At 40.0% G+C, this 21,540-nt stretch overlaps 1 protein-coding gene across 14 annotated transcripts in view; it reads left to right on the top strand.

Moving 5' to 3' along the window:
• Positions 1–21,540, top strand: part of mipol1 (mirror-image polydactyly 1) — a 363,283-nt gene that overhangs the window by 25,135 nt on the left and 316,608 nt on the right. For 5 of the 14 annotated variants that reach the window (XM_041214757.1, XM_041214753.1, XM_041214756.1 and 2 more), the window contains exon 2: positions 14,825–14,981. The exons of the other annotated variants lie outside the window; for them this stretch is intronic. The gene's annotated coding sequence lies outside the window, so the exon portion shown is untranslated. The remainder of the gene's footprint in view (positions 1–14,824; positions 14,982–21,540) is intronic. 14 annotated transcript variants of the gene reach the window in all.

Genomic DNA, 21,540 nt, shown 5'->3' with positions numbered 1-21,540 from the left:
CCAAATGTGGACTCACTGGTGCTCTGTACAACTGAAGCATAACCTCCCTACTTTTGTATTCAATTCCCCGACAATAAATGACTACATTCTATTGGCTTTCCTAATTACTTGCTGTACTTGCATACTAGCCTTTTGTGATTTATGCACTTGGGCACCCAGATCCCTCTGCACCTCAGAGCTCTGCAGTCTCTCACCATTTAGATAATATGCTTTTCTTTTATTCTTCCTGCCAAAATGGACAATTTCACATTTTCCCATGTTATACTCCATTTACAAGATCTTTGTCCACTCACTTAACCTACTATAGCAGCCAATCTTCTATCCATGCCAATATGTTGCCCCCTATACCATGAACATTTATTTTCTGCAATAACATTTGATGTGGCACTTTATCTTTATTTGCTGTACTTGCATACTAGCCTTTTGTGATTTTTGTAGTAGGATGCCCAGATCCCTCTGCACATCAGAGCTCTGCAGTTATGCAGCTAATATTTAAGGGGCTATTTCAGAATGCACAAAAGAAATACGTTCCTACAAATAAGAAAAAGTCCAAGGGACGAACACACCATCCGTGGTTAACTAGAAAGATTAAAGAAAATATCAAACTTAAAGAAAAAGCATGTAATTGTGCTAAGATAGGTGGAAAACCAGAAGGTTGGAGAATATAAGGAGCAGCAAAGATTGACTGAAAGACTAATAAGGAGGGAAAAATTAGAACATTAGAGAAAGCTAGCCAGAAATATAAAAACAGTTAGTAAGGCCTTTTATAAATATTTAAAGAACAAAAGAGTTAACAAAGTGAGCATTGGTCCTATAGGAAGTGAGTCTGGAGAATTGATAATGAAAAACAAGGAGATGGCAGATGAATTGAACAGATATTTTACTATAGTTTTCACTATAGAGGATACAAGTAAGTGTCTGTAGTTTAGCCTCTAGCTCATAAACTGAGCCGAAGCTGCTCAAACTTCAAATACTTACAGCAGATGTGTTTGCCCTGTATCAAATTGGCATTCAGGAGAAGCCACATGCTGCAGCTGTGACACATCACCTGTTCTGACATCCTTAATGTGTTGTAATTAACTAATTAATCATTTTATTCAATTATATATTTTATTTTCATTTTTATATTATTTATTAATCTTGCCAGTTGCTAGACTATTATGTTAAGTATTGCTTGTTATGGCTTAGGAGCCCCACTGTGCCATGGCAGCCTCTGCCGTATTTGTTGCAGAAGACGACAATGGGCTGAGAAGGTGCATGACTCTGTTTTCTCTGGGCCCTATTGTTGTCCAGCTAAGCTTTTCATTTCTGCGTTCCTCTTCCTATGCCCTTCCAAGCAGTCAGCCTACAGAAGTCACGGCTGACAGCGACTGCCTCTTATTTAAGTGTCAATGTCGCCATCTTGATATCTTGCTTGCAGGTGTATTTTTAGTGGGGATGTGGATATCTAGGAGGTCGTGAACCAGTAACCAGTTCACCATGCAGCAGTTCTTTGAGTGTAAGGCTGTCATCCATCGAATGAATGTGACTGAGCCAGCGCAGGCATCGTTGGCTGAGCAATGTGTGTATGCTGACAGAATTAGTATACTCCAGGACCTGAGAGGGTGAGCTTCTCCTGCCAAGAGATGCCGAGGATACATCTGAGACAGCAAAGGTGAAAACTGTTCAGCCTTTTCTCCTGTCTAGCATCTGTTGTCCAGGTCTCACCACCATAGAGGAATGCTGCTTGGTAGATTCGCAGTTTGGTGTTCTTAGGTTGTTCCCCGCTTGCTCAGTTTGAGCGTAACAGATATAGCTTTTGCAGTGCATAGGACATGGATTAATGGAGTTGATTTATTTTCCCCCTTCCCACTCGTTGACCTTAATTGAGTATAACAAAGCAGAGAAAATTTTTTAGAAATCAAATTCAAGCCACTTCTACAATGCAGAATACTGTATATTTTTTAAAAATGGACACGGAAAGGCAATTATTAATTAAACCAATTCCTCCAAAGAGTTTAGATCATGAACTCTCTCCTCCATCCCCACCCCCTTTCCGATCCCCTTTTTTTCCAACAATTTATATAGATTTTTCTTTTCCCAACTATTTCCATTATTTTTAAATGTATTTCCATCCATTGTTTTATCTCTGCCTTTTAGCCTATTTTGATCCCTTCCTCCCACCCCACCCCCACTATATATGTACCTTTTATTATCACCTTCCTTAGATAATATCACCAGCTTCAACACCTCTTTGTCCTTTTTGTCTATGACATCTTTTGGTTATCTCCACCTATCACTGGCCCTCTATCCAGCTCTACCTGTCCCACCACCCCCCCTTAAACCAGCTTATATTTCATCTCTTTTCTATTTTTCCTTAGTTCTGATGAAGAGTCATACAGACTCGAAACGTTAACTGTGTTCCTCTCTGCAGCTACCGTCAGACCTGCTGAGTTTTTCCAGGTATTTTTGTTTTTGTTTTGGATTTCCAGCATCCACAGTTTTTTGCTTTTATTCTAGTGTGTTTACTGTGTTCGTTTTAGATGTTGTACCCAACTCGATGTTCTGAAGAAAAGATCTTCAGAAGGCAAATGAAGCATGTCTCAAGAATCTATTCACTTCTGCATCATAGATTATTTTTCCTTGAACTACTGTGTCCCATTTTGCCACCTTGAGCCTGACAATGACCTTCATTTAACATTTATTGCTTGTATTTACTCTTGTGATAGCCCTCTATCTTATTCCTAACCTGATAGCTCAAGTTGTTACATTGGCACTTTTTTGAAGTAAAAGAAAATTAACTGATTTTCTGTTTTTTTATTTCATATCTATTATGTATGTATGGGGATTGGGGCAGTAAAGGGGAAGGAAGGAATTCTAATCTTGAAACTTGTTGATATTCCTGTTTCCCAGAGTTTTGCACTCAAAAGTTCAAATTCTATGTAACAAAGTAAGCCCATGTCCTTCCTTGTATTGGCAATGATACCACTTGAAAATATTTTGAATTTGCGAGCTGATTGTTTAATGTGGGGAAGCTTAAATAGATGAACAAATAACTTTCAAAAGTGAAGAACTTTTTGCATATTTTATATATTCATTTTCTTTCCACCTATCTCTTTCCCCTTGTTGAGTCTTCCTAGGATTCTGGGCTGGCAGTGCCCTTCACTTCTAGTGATAATTTTTCACGTGAATCCTGATGCTAGTGTTCGCAGGTTATTTGACTTGGAGACCATTGCAGCCACAGCCAGCTTTTTAAAAAATATTCGTAAATGGGATGTGGGTGTCGCTGGCTAGGCCAGCATTTATGCTCATCCCAAATTGCTCTTGTTCAGAGGGCATTTAAGAGTCAACCACTTTGCTGTGGGCCTGGAGTGACATGTAGGCCAGGCCAGGTAAGGACAGCAGATTTCCACCCCTAAAGGACATTAGTGAACCAGATGGGATTTTAGAACAATCAATCGTAGTTTCATGGTTACCATTACTGAGACTAGCTTTATATTCCAGATTTATTAATTGAATTTGAATTTCGCCAGCTGCCATGGTGGGATTTGAACCTGTGTCCCCAAAGCAAAAGTCTAGGCCTCTGGTTACTAATCCAGTGACATTACCACTACGCCCCCGCTCTAGATCAAAACTGGGATTGCTGGATATTAGTGAAGTTTTGATACCTATTTTCTGACTGGAATGGGGATCCTTAAGTTGAATGTACTTGATTGCAATGGTGATGTTGCTGACTAAGGGCAATCAGGTGTAGCCTAAAGAAGTTTCCAGGGAAAAATTGTTGCAGAACCAATTCACCCCAAAAGCTACCCCCACCCCCGGGAAAGTTCTTAGAGTTTTCTCTGTTAATTAAATGTACCCTTTTGATGATCCCAATTAATGTGCCAGGTTTCAATGCATATATATTGATGCCTTTGTTTCATTCTGAGTGACTGTGAAAGGTGGAGGATGAACTAGTGTTTGACTATTAAAATTTTTGAAGTTTTCCAGCAACTCCATTTCTCGATGTTAGCATATGGCCAGACTTCTTTTTCTGTTCCCTCTGGAAAATGATTTTTTTTGTTCAGTACTATAATAGCCAAAATGTTAGTTTTTTTTAATACTAGATTGAATACAAGATACCCTTAAAATTTATTAGTTCTTTGTCTTGTAATTTAGTGCTTTGTAACTATTTATTGTCTTCTGCAATTTGCAGATGATTTAAAAAAATATATTTTTATAAAATGGTATGACAACTTTTATAAAATTTGTGCAGTCATGTGAGTTCATCAATCCTCAAGGTGGAGCTGTTTGCTAGGGAACAAATTATAAGATTGTCATGGACTTTTACACCGGCCTGGGGTAATGCTTCAAAGACTACATAGGCTTTGTTTGAATTTCTTTTAAGATTTTAGTTCAAAAATTTTCCATAATCGTGAATACATTGCAATTTTTTGCTGTTAATATAAGTTGGTTTCCAAAACTTTCCCAATCTTCTGGTCTGTCAGTAATCTTCACAGCACTGCCTTATCATTCAATTTTGTACCAACCTTAACTCCCTTAGTTAGCTATGGATAGTGCATCTTTCCCAAAGTCTTTCTTTCTCAATGGACTACATCTTTTGTTATGCCCAGTAAAGGCATGTCATACTCATAACTTTAAATATGGACTCTGTGTCTGTATAAAAAAATCTGGAACTGTACAGAACTATTCAGATGGTCATCAAGAGCCAGGTGACGTTTGCAACCTCACCACAGGCTATCCAAAGCCCTTGAAAAATCCCTAACTGCATCACCATGGCTGGGGACCTCCCCCTGGAATGGACATATGTTATGGCACAGCTGATGGTAAATGCTGAGCTGCTCAAATCCCAAAGGGAAACTTGAAACAACTGCCACAACTGTTTTGCAATTTGTATAAATTTTAAGGTGTGTGCCTTGAACTCAGTAGTAATAAGACCTCTGAGTCTTATAGGTTTATTACAAAACGAAATCAAACATTTATTAATAGAAGAAATGATTTTTAAGTACACACATTGATCTACAAATTACTATAATAACTTCTAAATCCCCTAGTTAATCCAACTTCCAGTTACACTTTCAGTAAGGCACATGGATTTTAAAAGACCAAAGCAAAGAAACATGATATCCTGAACAATCCAATTCAAAGTTTTCTTAACTTCAGTTCTTTGTAGACAGTAGCTTGAGACTTAGATGCTGGAGGATTTTTACACATGTTTTAGATCTTGGAATGCCTTCCCTTGCACACAACTTTCTCTCCTTTATACATATTTTCCCCTTTAGATGCAAATTCCCATTGTTTCACGATGTCTTTGGACTTTTACCTTTCGAATAATAAAATCTATCATTGTACCAATTTTAGCAGTAATCTTTGGGAAAAATAAATGCATTGTTTCTTAACTTCTCCTGGCTAAGTGTAATATTTTAGTCCCTCTTTTGAACTTGAGCTAGTCTGGTTTATTTAAAAATGCATATGTTCCCTTTACCTTACATTCTAAAACTTCCCCCATAGTTACCTACTTAACATTTCAAAACTCAGCAGTTCTGGCAGCATCTGTGGAGAGGAACACAGTTAACGTTTCGAGTCTGTATGACTCTTCAACAGAGCTAAGTAAAAATAGAAGAGAGATGAAATATAAGCTGGTTTAAGTGGGGGTGGGACAGGTAGAGCTGGATTGAGGGCCAGTGATAGGTGGAGATAACCAAAAGATGTCACAGACAAAAGGACAAAGAGGTGTTGAAGGTGATGATATTATCCAAGGAATGTGCTAACTAAGGGTAGAAAGCAGGACAAGCAAGGTACAGATAGCCCTAGTGGGGGGTGGGGTGGGGTGAAGGAATCGAATTAGGCTAAAAGTTAGAGATAAAACAGTGGATGGAAATACATTTAAAAATAATGGGAATAGGTGGGAAAAGAAAAATTTATATAAATTATTGGGAAAAAAAAGGGGGGATCGGAAAGGGGGTGGGGATGGAGGAGAGAGTTCATGATCTAAAATTGTTGAACTCAATATTCCGTCCAGAAGGCTGTAAAGTGCCTAGTCGGAAGATGAGGTGCTGTTCCTCCAGTTTGCATTGAGCTTCACTGGAACAATGCAGCAAGCCAAGGACGGACATGTGGGCATGAGAGCAGGGTGGAGTGTTGAAATGGCAAGCGACAGGGAGGTCTGGGTAATGCTTGCAGACAGACCGAAGGTGTTCTGCAAAGCGGTCACCCAGTCTGCGTTTGGCCTCTCCAATGTAGAGGAAACCGCTTTGGGAGCAACGAATGCAGTAAACTAAATTGAGGGAAGTGCAAGGGAAATGTTGCTTCACTTGAAAGGAGTGTTTGGGCCCGTGGACGGTGAGGAGAGGGGAAGTAAAGAGGCAGGTGTTACACCTTCTGCGGTTGCATGGGAAGGTGCTGTGGGAGGGGATTGAGGTGTAGGGGGTGATGGAGGAGTGGACCAGAGTGTCCCAGAGGGAAAGATCCCTGCGGAATGCCGCCAGGGGCGGGGTGGTGGGGGATGGAAGGGAAGATGTGTTTGGTGGTGGCATCATGCTGGAGTTGGCGGAAATGGTGGAGGATGATGCTTTGAATGCGGACGCTGGTGGGGTGATAAGTGAGGACAAGGGGGACCCTATCATGTTTCTGGGAGGGAAAGGAAGATGTGAAGGCGGATGCGTGGGAGATGGGCCGGACACGGTTGAGGGCCCTGTCAACCACCGTGGCTGGAAAACCTCGGTTAAGGAAGAAGGAAGATATGTCAGAGGAACTGTTTTTGAAAGTGGCATCATCAGAACAGATGCAACAGAGTTGAAGGAACTGAGAGAATGGGATGGAGTCCTTCCAGGAAGCAGGGTGTGAGGAGCTGTAGTCAAGGTAGCTGTGGGAGTTGGTAGGCTTGTATTGGGGATTGGTGGGCAGTCTATCAGCAGAAATTGAGACAGAGAGGTCGAGGAAGGGAGGGGAAGTGTCAGAGATGGACCATGTGAAAATGATGGAGGGGTGGAAATTGGAAGCAAAATTGATAAAAATTTTCCAGGTTCAGACGAGAGCATGAAGCAGCACCGAAGCAATCATCGATGTACCGGAGAAAGAGTTGTGGGAGGGGGCTGGAGTAGGACTGGAGCAAGGAATGTTCCACATACCCCATTAAGAGACAGGCATAGCTGGGGACCATGCGGGTACCCATAGCCACACTTTTTATTTAGAGGAAGTGAGAGGAGTTTAAGGAGAAATTGTTCAGTGTGAGAACAAGTTCAGCCAGACGGAGGAGAGTAGTGGTGGATGGGGATTGTTCGGGCCTCTGTTGGAGGAAGAAGCGGAGAGGCATCAGACCATCTCGGTGGGAGATGGAGGTGTAGAGGGATTGGACGTCCATGGTGAAGAGGAAGCGGTTGGGGCCCGGGAACTGGAAATTGTTGATATGATATAGGGTGTCAGGGGAATCACGGATGTAGGTGGGAAGGGACTGGAGAATGGGAGAGAGAATGGAGTCAAGATAGCAAGAAATGAGTTCCGTGGGGCAGGAACAGGCTGACACGATCGGTCTGCCGGGACAGTCCTGTTTGTGGATTTTGGTTAGGAGGTAGAAGCGGGCCATCCAAGGTTGGGAGACTATCAGGTTGGAAGCTGTGGAAGGAAGATCTCCAGAGGAGATGAGGTCAGTAACAGTCCTGGAAAGAATGGCTTGATGTTCAGTGGTGGGGTCATGATCCAGGGAGAGGTAGGAGGAAGTGTCTGCGAGTTGATGAACATTTCAAACATAGTTTATCTTATGACACTTCAAAGCCTTCAGACCAGCTGCCTGTAATTCAGTTAAGTCCCATATGCGCGTGCGCGCGCGCACACACACATTGACCACAGACCCCATAATTATTCTACTTTGCAATAAATTCCAGTAACATTATGAAACCTATTATATCTTCCTGACACACACAGATGAATACTATGTATGGAATTCACACTTGCTATTGTTTGGGGATCTACCCAAAACACAAGCCCAGGCTGCAAGCTTCCAGTTTGGAACCCTAACAATGAGGGCTAGGCAGAAATCAATTTATCCTGATGAAGTGTGCAGAACTCATCCATTATCTCCTCCATATAGCAATGGCTTTCAGCTAAGCCATTAAGGGTGGGCAATACCAGTATTGCTCATGTGTTTGAAACCAGCTGGAAATAATGAGCTTTATCTAAAGACCTGGGAAGTCTGGTGTGGAACACCAAAAGAGATGGCAAAAGGCTGTGTCACCTTTACCTTTAAAAGCCTGGAAGCCATAAATCTTAAAAGAACACCCCAGCCTGATTTGAAAACTCAATGTCCATCTGTAAAGAAATTTGGCATCCTGATACAAAAAGCACAAGTGCCTAGCTTCCTGACCTGCTGAGCATACTTCTCTTCATGGGAATCCTACAACAATCCAGATATTGGACTTCAGCTATTTGAACCCATCTGAATTTCAATTTAAGTTTGGAAATAACTCTGTTTCTTTATTGGGCCTGCAGTGACTGATCTTCTATTACGAATGCAACACATGAACTATCAGCTATTCTTATGGGTTATAACTTGTAAAATGATACTATTTTCTTTAAATGTACCTTTACTTGTATGTGGGGGTGTGGTTGACTTAGTGTTTAGCATTTTGGGTTGAATGTGTGAATAAGTAGCCATCTTTATTTAAACCCACAAAAGCATGCATGCAGGGGGGGTGGGGGGGTGAAGAATCACACACACGTCCTCTAAAAACTACACTAATTACAGGCAGTACGGAGAAGGGTACAAGGGTCTCAGTTTATGTCTCGTACCCTGCCCATAACACTTTGAGAGTTATGAAATATTTCCTTAAATGTCTTCCACTGCTTCTCTACCATTTAATCTTTTAACCTATTTACCCACTCCACCATAACCAGCTCTGTCTTCATACCCTTGTTTTATTACCTTTTATCTGTGTTTAAGACACCAGTTTCTCACCCTCAAACTGAATGTGAAATTGAACATGTGATCACTCCAACCTAGAGAACCCTTTGAGGTCATTAATTAATCCTCCCATTACACTTTGCCAGTTCTGTCTTTTTTTATTCATTGATGGGATATGGGTGTCGCTGGATAGGCCAGCATGTATTGTCCACTCCAAATTTCTCTTGAGAATGTGGTGGTGAGCTGCCTTCTTGAACTGCTGCAGTTCATATGGTGCACATGTACCCACAGTGCCGTTAGGGAGGAAGTTCCAGGATTTTGACCCAGGTCCAAAATGGCCTGTTCCCTGGTTGGTTCCAGAATGCATTGTTCTCAGAAATTGTCTTCAGTCTATGAACTCATTCTCAAGGCTACCTTTGCCAATTTAATTCGTCCAATCTATACGAAGATTAAAATCTCCTCCACTATTAGAGTATCATCATTACAAGCCTTTTCTAGATTTATACCCTGTCCTATAGTGCAAGTCCTGCTCGGGAGGCCTATAAACTACTACTACCAGTAAATGCTTTCTCTTTCTGTTTCTTATCTCCTCCTAAACTTATTCTACACATTAATCTTTCGAATCAAGATCATTTCTTACTACTCATCCTTGATTAACAGAGCTACCGCAGCTCTTTTTGCTTTCTTCCTATCCTTCTGAAATGTCAAATAATCTTCAATATTCAGGTCTCAGCCTTGGTCATTTTGCAACCATGTAACCATGTCTCTGTAATGGCTATCATTATCATACCCATTTATTTCAATTTGTGCCATCAGTTCATCCAGTTTAGTATTAATGCTGCATGCATTCAGACACAGAGCCTTTAATTATGTCTTTATACCATCTTTCCCTACTCTGACCCTAGTTGCTGGTGCACTGTTGTTCCTATGCCCTGTCCCTTCCTGTCATATCCTTGGTATCAGGGCTTCGCCTTCCACATTTGAAAAACAACATCTGCCAGTTTCGAATATAAAAACAGAAAATGCTGGAAAAACCCAGCAGGTCTGACAGCATCTGTGGAGAAAGAAACAGAGTTAACATTTTGAGTCTGTATAACTGTTCTTCAGGCCCTGCTATATTTATCAACAGGCATCCTTCTGATGTTGGATAACAGCTGAAATTTTATATCGGGCTTTTTACATAGAAAAACAATGTGGCATTTGTAGCTTTATTGGATAAAGTTGGAGGCTAGAGATATTTGGAGAGAGCTTGGTCAAAGAGGAGGCTCTTGAAGGACAGAGAGGTGGACAGTATTAAGGAGGGAATTTAAATGCATGGGGCATAGACAGCTTAATACAAGGCTGCCAATGATGAGATTTGAGGAGGACGGGTAAGGGGAGCGAACAATACAAAAAAATGCCAGAATAAGGAACCGAGTTGGTGGCAGATTTTGTAGGGATGAAACAGGCTACAGAGATTGATAGGGATTCAAACACGATGAGTGTTTTAAATTAGATGCATTGTGGCACTGGGGAGCTAACACAGATTAGCAGGGCTGCACATGAGTGGGCTAGAATATGGACAGGAAAGTTTTGAAAGAGCTGAAACTTAGAGAGAGCCAAGAATTGGAGGCTAACCTGAAATCACTAGAATACTTTAGCATTGTATTTGACCATGAGATGACCTTCCAAGCACCTTTTTTGACTTTCATGGCGTTGCTCAACTCTGCCTCAGTTCAGCTTATCTGCTGCTAAAGCTCTCATCCATGACTTTGTTAACTCTAGACTTGATTATTTCAACTCCCGTTTTGGACCCTTCATAAACATGAGCTCATCCAAAATTCTGTTGCCCATAATCCTAACTTGCACTAAGCCCCTTTCACTTATTGCTGTGCTCATTGAATTCCTCTGGTTCCTTTTAAAAAAAAAAACTTTTATTCTGGTTTCCAAATGCCTCCATGGCCTTGATCCTCCCAATGGTTGTGATCTCTTCCAGCCCCACAACCCTCAGACCTGTTGGCTATTCCTGAATTTTAATGCACAGGCAGCCTTTTCTTCAGCTGCCTAGCACTCTCAGCTCTAGAATTTCCTCTCTAAACCTCTCTGCCACTCCCTGCCTTGAAGACACTTTTGAAAACCTGGCTCTTTAAACAAGCTTTGTGGTTACCTGCCCGAATGTCCCCTTATGTGGCTCAGTGTCCAATTTTGTTTTATAACTCTACTGTGAAAGCACCGTGGGATATTTTACTATGTTAAAGGTATTATATCAATGCAAGTTTCTGTTACTTTGGAGACGAAAACACAAGGATGAAAGTTTTGATGGCAGTTGGATCAAGGCAGGGTCGGAGCCAAACAATATCATGGAGGTGGAAATTTGGCGAACTTGATTAAGAGGAGTCAGAATTGAGCTCAGTCAAATGGATTTGTGAACAGTCTGATTCCCCCCTGACGCAATGGCTAGAAAGAGATTAAGTTCCTGACAAGGGAATGACACTTGTGACGGAATGATGCTATGACAATGGCTTTAGTTTTCTCAATGATCATAAATAAATTTTAAAAATCCCTTCACACTTTCTTTGTTTAGTATTCACAGCTTCACTTGCAGAACCTTCTCTGTTTGCACAATCGTCACCATCCTCCTGCATCAGCTGTGGCTCAGTTGGCCCCACTCCAGGACTTGAGCACAAAAAAACTATTCCAGTATACGGAGTGCATATAGCTCCTGCCAGTGATGTTGTCTTTTGGATATGGTGTTAAACGGATGTCTGCCCCCTCAGGTGGATGTAACAGATCCCATGGCGCTATTTTGAATAAGAGCAGTAGAGTTATCCCCAGAGTTCTGGCCAATATTTATTTGGTTGTTATCATGTTTTGAGAGTTTGTGGGAGTTTTTGTAAGCAAATTGGCTTCTGCATTTCCTACATTACAACAGTGACTAAACTTCATAAGTAGTTCTTGGCTGTAAAGCACTTTGAGGTGTCTTATGGTTGCAAAAAGTGTTTTTTAAATGCAATTCTGTAGTTTTTCTTCATGTCATTCTCTTCTAAATCATCATTAATGAAGTCCTTTTAAATTTCCCTCCCCTGTGATTAACTGGAAGAAATGCAGTTGACCAACATTATTTTGGGCAAGCAGTTTAACAACTGTATATGGCTGTGCAGAGTTGGAGTAGAAATGGAGCTGACATCAGCTGATCCCATATCTGCTGATTAAGTCCAGAAGGCATGACATAAATAAGACAACAGATTCAAGGGTTGTTCCTTGGGGGAATTCAGAACGCTTGTGTGGGTACAGCAAGAAAAGATGTTGCTGGGGATGTTCTGGCTATGATTGAATAGGCAAGAGCATTATTGAACACCCATGGAGGAAAATATTAGTAGAGGATAGTATGGTTGGCTGTGCCAAAGGTTGTGGAGAGATAAAGGAGTACAAAGAGGAATAATACGCCATTGTCAAAAAGTGTGTCACTTGGTTCTGGCTGTTATGCTATGGCAGATCAAAACCTGGTTTGGAGATATTTAAATATGGACTTCCAGGAAATATGAGCATAGCCTTGAGGATTGACAACACTTAAAGAACTTTTGGATGGAAAAGGGGATTAAAGATGTAGCAGCAGTTTGTAAGGACATAGGGTAGGTGTTTGTTTTTTGAAGAGGAGTGCCATGATGGTTCTTTTGAAGGGAACAATCTTAGACAATCTTTGTTGAATGTGGTCAAAAGAGTGAGAGGTGAGTTTCATGGACAAGATGAGCTCAAAGAGGGCATAGGAGAGAGAGCAGAGAAATTAGATAAAGACATATGGCAGAATTTTCTGCCTGTCGGGCGGGCCCAACCCAATCTCTGGCGGGCGGGGAGCTGATCCTCGCGGAGAAGCGGGCCGCACTGCCATTTTACATGGGCGGGCCAATTAAGGTCCGGTCTCTGGCAGGAAGCGCTATGCCCTTCCTGTGGGGGTGGGGGTGATTCCCCAAAAGCATGCGCACGAAAGAGCGCACCTCTCCCTGAGGCAAAGTGCAGCCTCAGGGAGATCGCTTCCACTTTGAAAAAGATTAAAAATAGAGAAAAAAAATTCCCTAATGTGTCCCCCTCATGTGACAATGTCACATGAGATGGGACATGTTCATAATTTACACTATAACTTTATTAAACTTTTTAAAACCCTGCATGAAACCTCATCCCTCCGTTTCATGTTTTTTCTGTTCCCCACTGGGGCTCCTGGCCTGCCTGCCAACCTTAAGGTTGGACAGGCAGGTCCTTTAATTGGTTAAATGATCCTGTCAATGGCCTCAATTAGCCATTGACAGGTCGGTAGACCTGCAGCTGATTTTTCTGCGCCCCCGCCTTCCTGAAAATTTAAATGGGGCGGGATGACGTCAGGGGTTCCGCCTGATGTCATCCCGCGTCATTTTACATGTTGATGAGTGGGCCCCGCCCCCTGCTTGTCGACAGCAAAATTCTGCCCATAATGTTTTAGGGCTGGGGCAGGAAACCTAAGGGGAAAATTGGTATGAAAGAGGAAAGGAGAAAAGCATGTAGTTGAATAGAAGGTTTCAAACTTTATACATTGGTCAAGGAGGACGGGACAGGGACAGAGGTTTGGAAACGACAGTTGACAGTGGAGCATAGAAGCTAGTAGGTAGTCTTAGAGTAGTTGGTAGTTTTCGGGAAAGGAGAGCAAGACCCAATAGCATTTGATGTAACTTGATTAGATCTAATGGTGGATGACTTAATTAGTTGTAAGAATATAAAATAGGAGAATGGGTTGGCCATTTAGCCCCTCACACCTGCTTTGCCATTCAATAAGATCATGACTGACCTGATTGTGGCCTTAACTCCACGTTCCAGCCTGTATCCCATAACCCTTTACTCCCTTGTAAATCAAAATCTAAGTCAGCCTTGAATGACCCAGCCACCAGTGCTCTCTGGGGTAGTGAATTCCAAAGATCAACGGCCATCTGAGAGAAGAAAATCCTCCTCATCTCTGTCCTAAACAAGAGACTTCGTGCTTTGAAGCTGTGTCCCTACTTGTCGATCCCCCTACAGGGAGAAACATCCTCGCAGCATGTACCCTGTCAAGACCCCTCAAAATCTTAACATTTCAATAAGATCATCTCATCATAAGATAAATGAGAGATTTACTCCTTTAAATTGTGAAATAAAATTTGGTGTGCATTTCGTCCAAAGGGCAGTCAGTATCTTTAGAAACACTATACTTGTAAGCTCTTGAGCAAGTAAAATTCAGGGGATAATGCAAATTCAGATCCCGAGAGCATTTTTGTAGATTATTTTATTGTAATGTCAGTTCATTGATAGTTTTTTTTAAAAGCATATAAAAAAGTGCTTTTTTATATGTTACAAGAATAATTCCCCTTCTGTATTAACTAAAATAATCTATTAGAGAGCTGTTGCTGATGGTGGCCTAGGTCATGGATATCTGTCATCACAGTAAAGCTAGCTTACAGAAGAGATCAGTGTAGTCTGAAGTTTGCTTTGGCAAGTAGTCTACAGTATCTGAAAATATATTTTGCTCAACTTGTTGAAGCCTGTTAAGTTACACCTGTGCAACTTATAATAAAATTCTAATCTGATCCGTAAGTCTATGTCATGTTTCATTCTTTGTGCTCTTTTTCAATAGTGGTTTTGGAGCCAGTTAGGAAAAGAAGAAAGGAATTACCAATTAACAAAGGACCAAGCTGCAAAGGCTTTAACATATATCTTCTCATTCTTCCCTTGGCATTTGACACACACAATTACTCAGAGCCTAGTGCTTTCCAGAATATCATATTGTCAATAATTTAATTTGGAAACAATAATTGAATAACAATGAATAAAAAAGTTATTGTAAGTAGCAGCAAACATTTCAAACTTCAGTCTTAATCTGTTGCTGTCTCTACATACCTGTCTTTGTATTTTGATAAATAACAAAATCGTATCAAATGATTTGCACATTTCTTTACATCGTTTTAGGAATTCTGTTCCAAAAAGGAATCAACTGTGAATCAAAGAGGCTGCTTGTTGAATACATATGTTGTCTCAAAATGTCAAACTCAGCCTATTAAATTATCCATCCCTGGCTTTGGCATTGAAGATGGGAAGAATATAGGAAACTCTACCTTGCACAATGGTCTGTACTAACTGAAGTTAGATTTTGTTTTCTTTTTTCAACTTCAACCATAACTGTAAGCTCTATTGCTTATTGTACTTTAACATTACTGGTCGTAAATTGGGCTAAAACTGCACATATCACTTTTAAAGTGATCATAAATTAAACATGGGTATGTGTGTCTGAATTATTAACTGGTTAAGCTGAGGAACCTCTTCGCAGTTTTGATAACTTGTCTATCACAATGCAGAGTCAGTTATCGTATAGTTTTCTGTCATAATCATAAACCGTGGAAAAGGAAATGTTTCCTTTCAAAATTAGTATGTATGATTGCTTCAGTTTTTCAAAGCTGCATGTTGAAGTTTGTTTTAAATTTGTTGGAAGGAAATGGTCTGTTTGCAGTGCAAAGGTTGCAATGGACTTTGAGCTACAAACTGCTGTAGTGGCTTCTTTGCAATGTTTGGAAGTGGTACATATTCAGTTTGGAAGTGGCAATATATATCTGCAGTTGTTTTATACTAATTACATTTTCATAATGTAATTATACTCCATAAAAATGACACTTTTTGCTTATGTGATTCCATTTACCTCTATGTGACCTGACGGCAAGATGTTTATTTCTTCTTAGGAACAGACATTATCATGCAGTTAACTGCCTTCAAAATCTTAAAATGAAGCTCAGCTGTGTGTAAGAGTAAAAGGGGCTAACCCAATAATTGTTTGTTTTGTTCACTCATTTGTTTAGTTTAAAATATCAATTTATCATTGCATGCTATAATATGTTGTAGGAGTTTGACACATGTTGCCGCAACCTCCTGGATTTTTAAAAAATTGCCAAACCTAGAAGTATAACTAAAGCCTATGGGAGAGAATAGCTTCAAATCATGTTCCTATTTGGTTTACCTGGTAAATAACTGATGCAAAGGCAGCACTAATGCAAAGGCAATTATAACTTGCTTTTATATTGTGCCTTTAACATAGCAAAACATTCAAAGGTGCTTCACAGGAGTGTAATCAGACAAAAATTGATGCCAAGCCAATGAAGGAGATATTAGTTATGGAGATATCCTTTAAACACTGGCTTGAAGGAGGAGAGGTGAAGAGGTTCAGGGATGAAATTCCAGAGCTCGGCTAGACTGTTTAAAGTGATGACTATTGGTTGCATGAAGAATCTGCAGGATGAATAAGATACCAAAATGGCAGTGTACACTAACACTTTTTACTGGCTTGTATGTAAAGAATAAATGCTTTTGAAATAAAGCTAAAACTATCTTTTTCCTTAACCTTTTAGATGCTGGGCAGGCTTTGGGGGATTTAGGAGGTGAGTTACTGGCTGCAGAATTCCCAACTTCTGACCTCTTGCAGCTACAATATTTATACACCTGGTCCAGTTCAGTTTATGGTCAATGGGAACCCGCAGGATGTTGATGGTAGGGGATTCTGGCTTGCCCTGGGAAAGTTTCCTAATGGCGGCAATGAATCAGAAAGCCCTCCTGACGTGGATCCCTGTTATTTTCCTGGTTTCCCTGGCCACCAGGACAATTTGGCCCAGTGTCTGAGGATTCTTCAGTCTAATTGGCTGAAGAACTTTGCAGTTGCCTTGTTCAGACAACATGCATCCCCCAGCAGAGGGCGCTGTGCAATGGAAATCTCCATTGACAAGTCCATGAAAAGGTTGTGGGAAACTATGTTTTAGTTCAGTGCTGGTGTGATACCAGGTATGTAGGCCATATGTCCCAATGGTTGGCTGGTCAAATCAAACAAAATAAATTACAGTTATTCGTACGCGACAGAGTACAGATGTACTCAACCAGACCACTTTTGCAAAACCCAAAACAAAAAGTCTTCCATTAAATGTGATTTTGTAATTAGGCAGCACTTGCTGAACAATCCCGAGTATGCTAATAGCTAGACTAATAAGCAAATTAAGATAATTTGTCGAACTTGTAACCTGGCTCATTTACGCTTGCTAGAAGTGACAATTTATATGCAGGGATCCGTTCTCTGCAAACAAAAGGAACATGCTCAAGCCTTGCACCTTTTCTGTTCCGATGCCACTTTCCAAAATGGTGCTTCTGGCATGTCTTCCTTCTTCCTTAACCGAGGATTCCACCCCATTGTGGTTGACATTGTGCCCATGTGTCCATTCTTGCCCTGCTGCAATGTTCCATTGAAGCTCAACGCAAACTGGAGGAACAGCAACTCATCTAGGCACTTTGCACCCTTCCGGACTTAACATGGAGTTCAACAACTTCAGATCATGAACCCTCTCCTCCATCCCCACCCCTTTTCCAAACCCCCTTTTTCCAATAGTTTATAATTTTTTAAAATATATTTTTCTTTTCCCACCTATTTCCATTATTTTAAAATTTAATTCCATCCATTGTTTATCTCCACTTTTTAGCCTATTTCAACCCCTTCCCCCCACCCCACCCCCACTGGGGCTATCTGTCACTTGCTCGTCCTGCTTTCTATCCTTAATGTCACCATTAGCAGATTCCTTAGCTCATATCACCACCATCAACACCCCTTTGTCCTTTTGTCTATGACATCTTTGGCAATCTCTTCTTTGCCTCCACCTATCACTGGCCCTTTATCCAGTTCTACCTGTCCCACCCCCCAGCTTATAAATCACCTCATTTCTATATTTCCTTAGTTCTGATGAAGAGTCATACAGACGCAAAATGTTAACTGTATTCCTCTCCACAGTTGCTTTTTTATGTCTCGCATTGCCACTCTTTTTGGCTCTGCCCCATCAACTCTTGTCATCTCATGTCTTCTGTCCTTTCCCGAATCTCCCCCTTTTTTTTCATGTTTCCCATTTCACCTAATTAAAAACTTTTGCATTTCTAACTTTTCCCAGTTCTGATGAAAGGTCATGTCCTGAAATGTTAACTCTGTTTCTGTCTTCACAGGTGTTGCCAGATCTGCTGAGCATTTTCAGCATTATCTGTTTTTCAGCTTTCTAGCATCTGCAGTCTTTTGCTTTTGGATGGTTGACTGAGTTGTTGATTTATAAGTCATCACTGCCAAATTAGTTACAAAGCTGATCAGTATTGTTTCATGGTTCTAAGTGAGCCATGACGCAAATGGTTCAGTTTTCCTGCTTTGATTGCATGGTGTCAACAAAACACACAAACAACACAATTACAGTAAGTCCTCAAGATTATTGAATTTTTTTTGCTAACTGCGTGATGATGTAGCAACTTTGGTTCTTGCTGTTGTAGGTGCCTCAACTAGCCATTTGGCAAAGCATTCCATACTCCAGGTTTCTGTATAAAGATACTTTAACAATCAAAACCTTTAATTGTTTCAAAAAATGTCTATTAAATCTTCCCTTAAACTTCCCTGCTCCAATCAAAATAAAGTATTTCAAGTATTTATTCAAAACTAGCTGCTCATCCTGATGAATCTATGCTCTTTGTTGTATAGATCTTTAATGTCCTTTATATAATGGACCACGTAAAATTGTACTTTTAACTGTGGCCTAATCATGTTCTTGTATAAATTTATTACCTCTTTATTATTTATTACCTCTTCACCCTATTTGTGAAACAGAATGCTCTTGGCTTTTTTTTATATCGCTCTATTAATGTGCATGTGCAGTTTTAGGCAATTGTGTTTGAACCCCTATGACTCACTCTTCAGTGTCTTTCCATTTGAGTCTATATTTGCATTCCTTGTTTTCCTCAGAAAATCTATCTCCTATTTGTCCATATTATTCTCCTATTTGCCATCTATCTGTCTAGTCCACTAAACTTCAGGAAGACGTAGAAAGATTTGTACTATTTGCTTTGCTATTTGCCAAATTCTTTATTTCTGTCATCAACTTTTGATATTATTCTCCCTAATCTCAAATCAAAACTGTAATTTAAGAATAAAAGTTGATGCAGAATTGACTTCTGGGGTACACTACTTCTTGACTCTTTGCAATTTAATCCACACTCATTAATCCTAACCTTTTGTTTCTCATTTGTCAACTAACTTTCTATCCATTTGTGCTACATTTTCTTTGGCACCGTGCATCTAAAATTTTTAGTATTGGGCTTTCTGAAGATACCTTCTGAGAAGCTGTGGATGTTGTATCTATTACATTTCCTTTACTCAATTGAACAATTCAAAAACTTTGATTTGTCAAACATGATTTTCTTTAAATCTGGCTGTTTTAGACTAATTTGTTTTTGAATACTCACTAATTTCATCTTGCATTATGGATTCGAAGAGTTTACCCACAACTAACATAAGACTAACTGGTCTACAGTTACTTTTATCCTTCTTCTCCTTCAACAGAATTTAGGCTACTCTTAAATCTATATTAATTTGCATAGCTAAGGACAATTGAAACACTATAATTGGCACCTCAGGTGTCTCTTACAGCTGCCTTCCTTCCAATTGCTGCCAATCTTTACTCATAAGCTTACCTGTCTTTGGCTGGAATGGATTCTGTGGTATGCCCCTTATAGTCCCACCTCTACTCTAAGGCTGAGTCCAGCAGCAGCACACTCCAGGCACATTTTCCCCAGTATTATTTCTTCCTTCTGAGGTCTCAGCTGTTTGCTTTTTTTGCCTTATGAAAAGTCATTTTTTTCTTTTGCTTTTGTTGTGTAATGCATTGAATAATGCAGTTCAATTTCCAAGTCATTGTGAGCAACATCGTGGAACAATCATTGGCATTTTAAAAACACCATACAGATTTTGTTTAGTACTAAATCAATATTCCATAAATTTTATCTTTGCTAACCTGGATGAATGATGTGTTTATTATAGAAACAGTGAAAATTTATTTTGAATAAATTTGGGATATATCTTAAAATACAGGTACGATTTGATTTTATCCAAATTTGCACTAAAAAATCAACAGCCTCTGTTTGAACTTGAATTAGTTGTCCTACTGTGTAACAGAGCACAAAAGTAATTGCCCAATGGGGAAAAATAACGCACTTTGAAAACTGATTCTCGGTGAAAAATTCACTAACGTTATAACTACAATGACCCTGACCAATAGTCTAGCGGTGCAAAGTGATTGTTTGAATCCTTTAAAAGAGATGTTTAACAGCTCTACCTGTAAGAATGTACATCATCAAAATCTTGCAAGTGCTTCTTTTCAAGATTTCCTTTTTTGGCGTTTAATTTGAACTGATAGTTATATGCATGGCAAAAATATGTAATTTGTACTTACTAAATTTACTGCTTTTCTTTACAAAGAAAGAAACTTTATGAAAAGTATTATTTATTGAAGGAATCATCTGTTTGGAAATACAGTTGCTGCTGCTTCACATAAGAATTGCTCTAAAATGCATAAGGGAGTCTTTCAGTTAGACTATCCTAGTGAACTCCCTCAACAAACAAATTAAAATGATTTGCTATATTATTCATACATCGTATAAGCCCAAAGTGCCATAGGGTAGCTTAACACCATTCATGCTACAATCAGCTTGCTTGTTTGAACATATTGGGTATTTAGTAAGGAACTTTTAGGTGTCAGCTTTGCTCAGTAACTGAACCCTCACAGCCTAAGTCAAAAGGTTGTGGGTTCAAGCATGGATGAGCAGGGAATTCTCCTGTTCTCCTCACCAAAATTTATTCCTCATCCAAATCAGATTAACTAGTCAAATCTTATTACATGTTAGTGGGCCCTTGTGTGTAGATTTATAGTATCATTTGCCACGTAAAAACAACTAGACTTTTATTGCCAGATGACATTCCAAAATGCTGCCTAGCCACTGAATTAAAACACATTATAATTACAAATTTTTCTTTCTTTCTTCACAAAAACATTTGAGAATTTAAATGGATGATTGCCAGTTTAAACCTTCTGAAAATAAATGGCTATTAAAAATGGGAAAGCCTCAGCATTCCATTGCAACTATGTAGGTACCTTCACAGGTGGTCAAATCAGAAATACAAAATTCAGGAAATGCAGTTTGCTGGATAAACAGCGCCAACATCGTAGGCATATCTAAGCGCGGTGCTTATGTTACTGGACAAGTAATCCAGAGGCCCGAGCTAATAATCGAGCAAATATGAGTTTGATTCCCATAATAGCGCTGTGTGAATTTGAATTCAGTATCAATAAAGGCAATTCATCAATAAAATTATCATAATTCAACTGGATCACTCGGGCCCTTTTAGGAAAATAAGCCTGTCGTCGTTACCAAGTTAGGGTTATGTGACTTCAGTCCTGCACCAATGTGGTTGACTTTTCATGCCATCTAAAATGGCCAAGCAACCCACCCAATTACTTTCTCAGCAACGAGGGATGGACAATAAATGCCAGCGACAGTTCCTACTGCTTCTTCACTATTCTTCCTTCCTCCCTCACCTTTGTTCCTGTCTCCTTCCCCTTTTTTCCCTCCTCTCTTTCTTTCTTCTTTCCCACTTGCCTTCTCTCCCCCTAAATTCCTACAAATTGTTGCAAGTTCATGTGAAGGTGCTAGGGAAATGATTTTTAAAAAAAAATATTTCAAGGGATATGGGCGTCGCTGGCAAGGCCAGCATTTGTTGCCCATTCCTAATTGCCCTTGAACTGAATCGCTTGTTATGACGTTTCAGAGGGCAGTTAAAAGTCAACCACAATGCT

The sequence above is a fragment of the Carcharodon carcharias genome, chromosome 20, assembly GCF_017639515.1.
Source record: "Carcharodon carcharias isolate sCarCar2 chromosome 20, sCarCar2.pri, whole genome shotgun sequence".
In the NCBI taxonomy this organism is placed as follows: domain Eukaryota; kingdom Metazoa; phylum Chordata; class Chondrichthyes; order Lamniformes; family Lamnidae; genus Carcharodon; species Carcharodon carcharias.
Note: the sequence above shows the minus strand (reverse complement) of the source record. Positions and strands in the feature narration are given on the sequence as shown.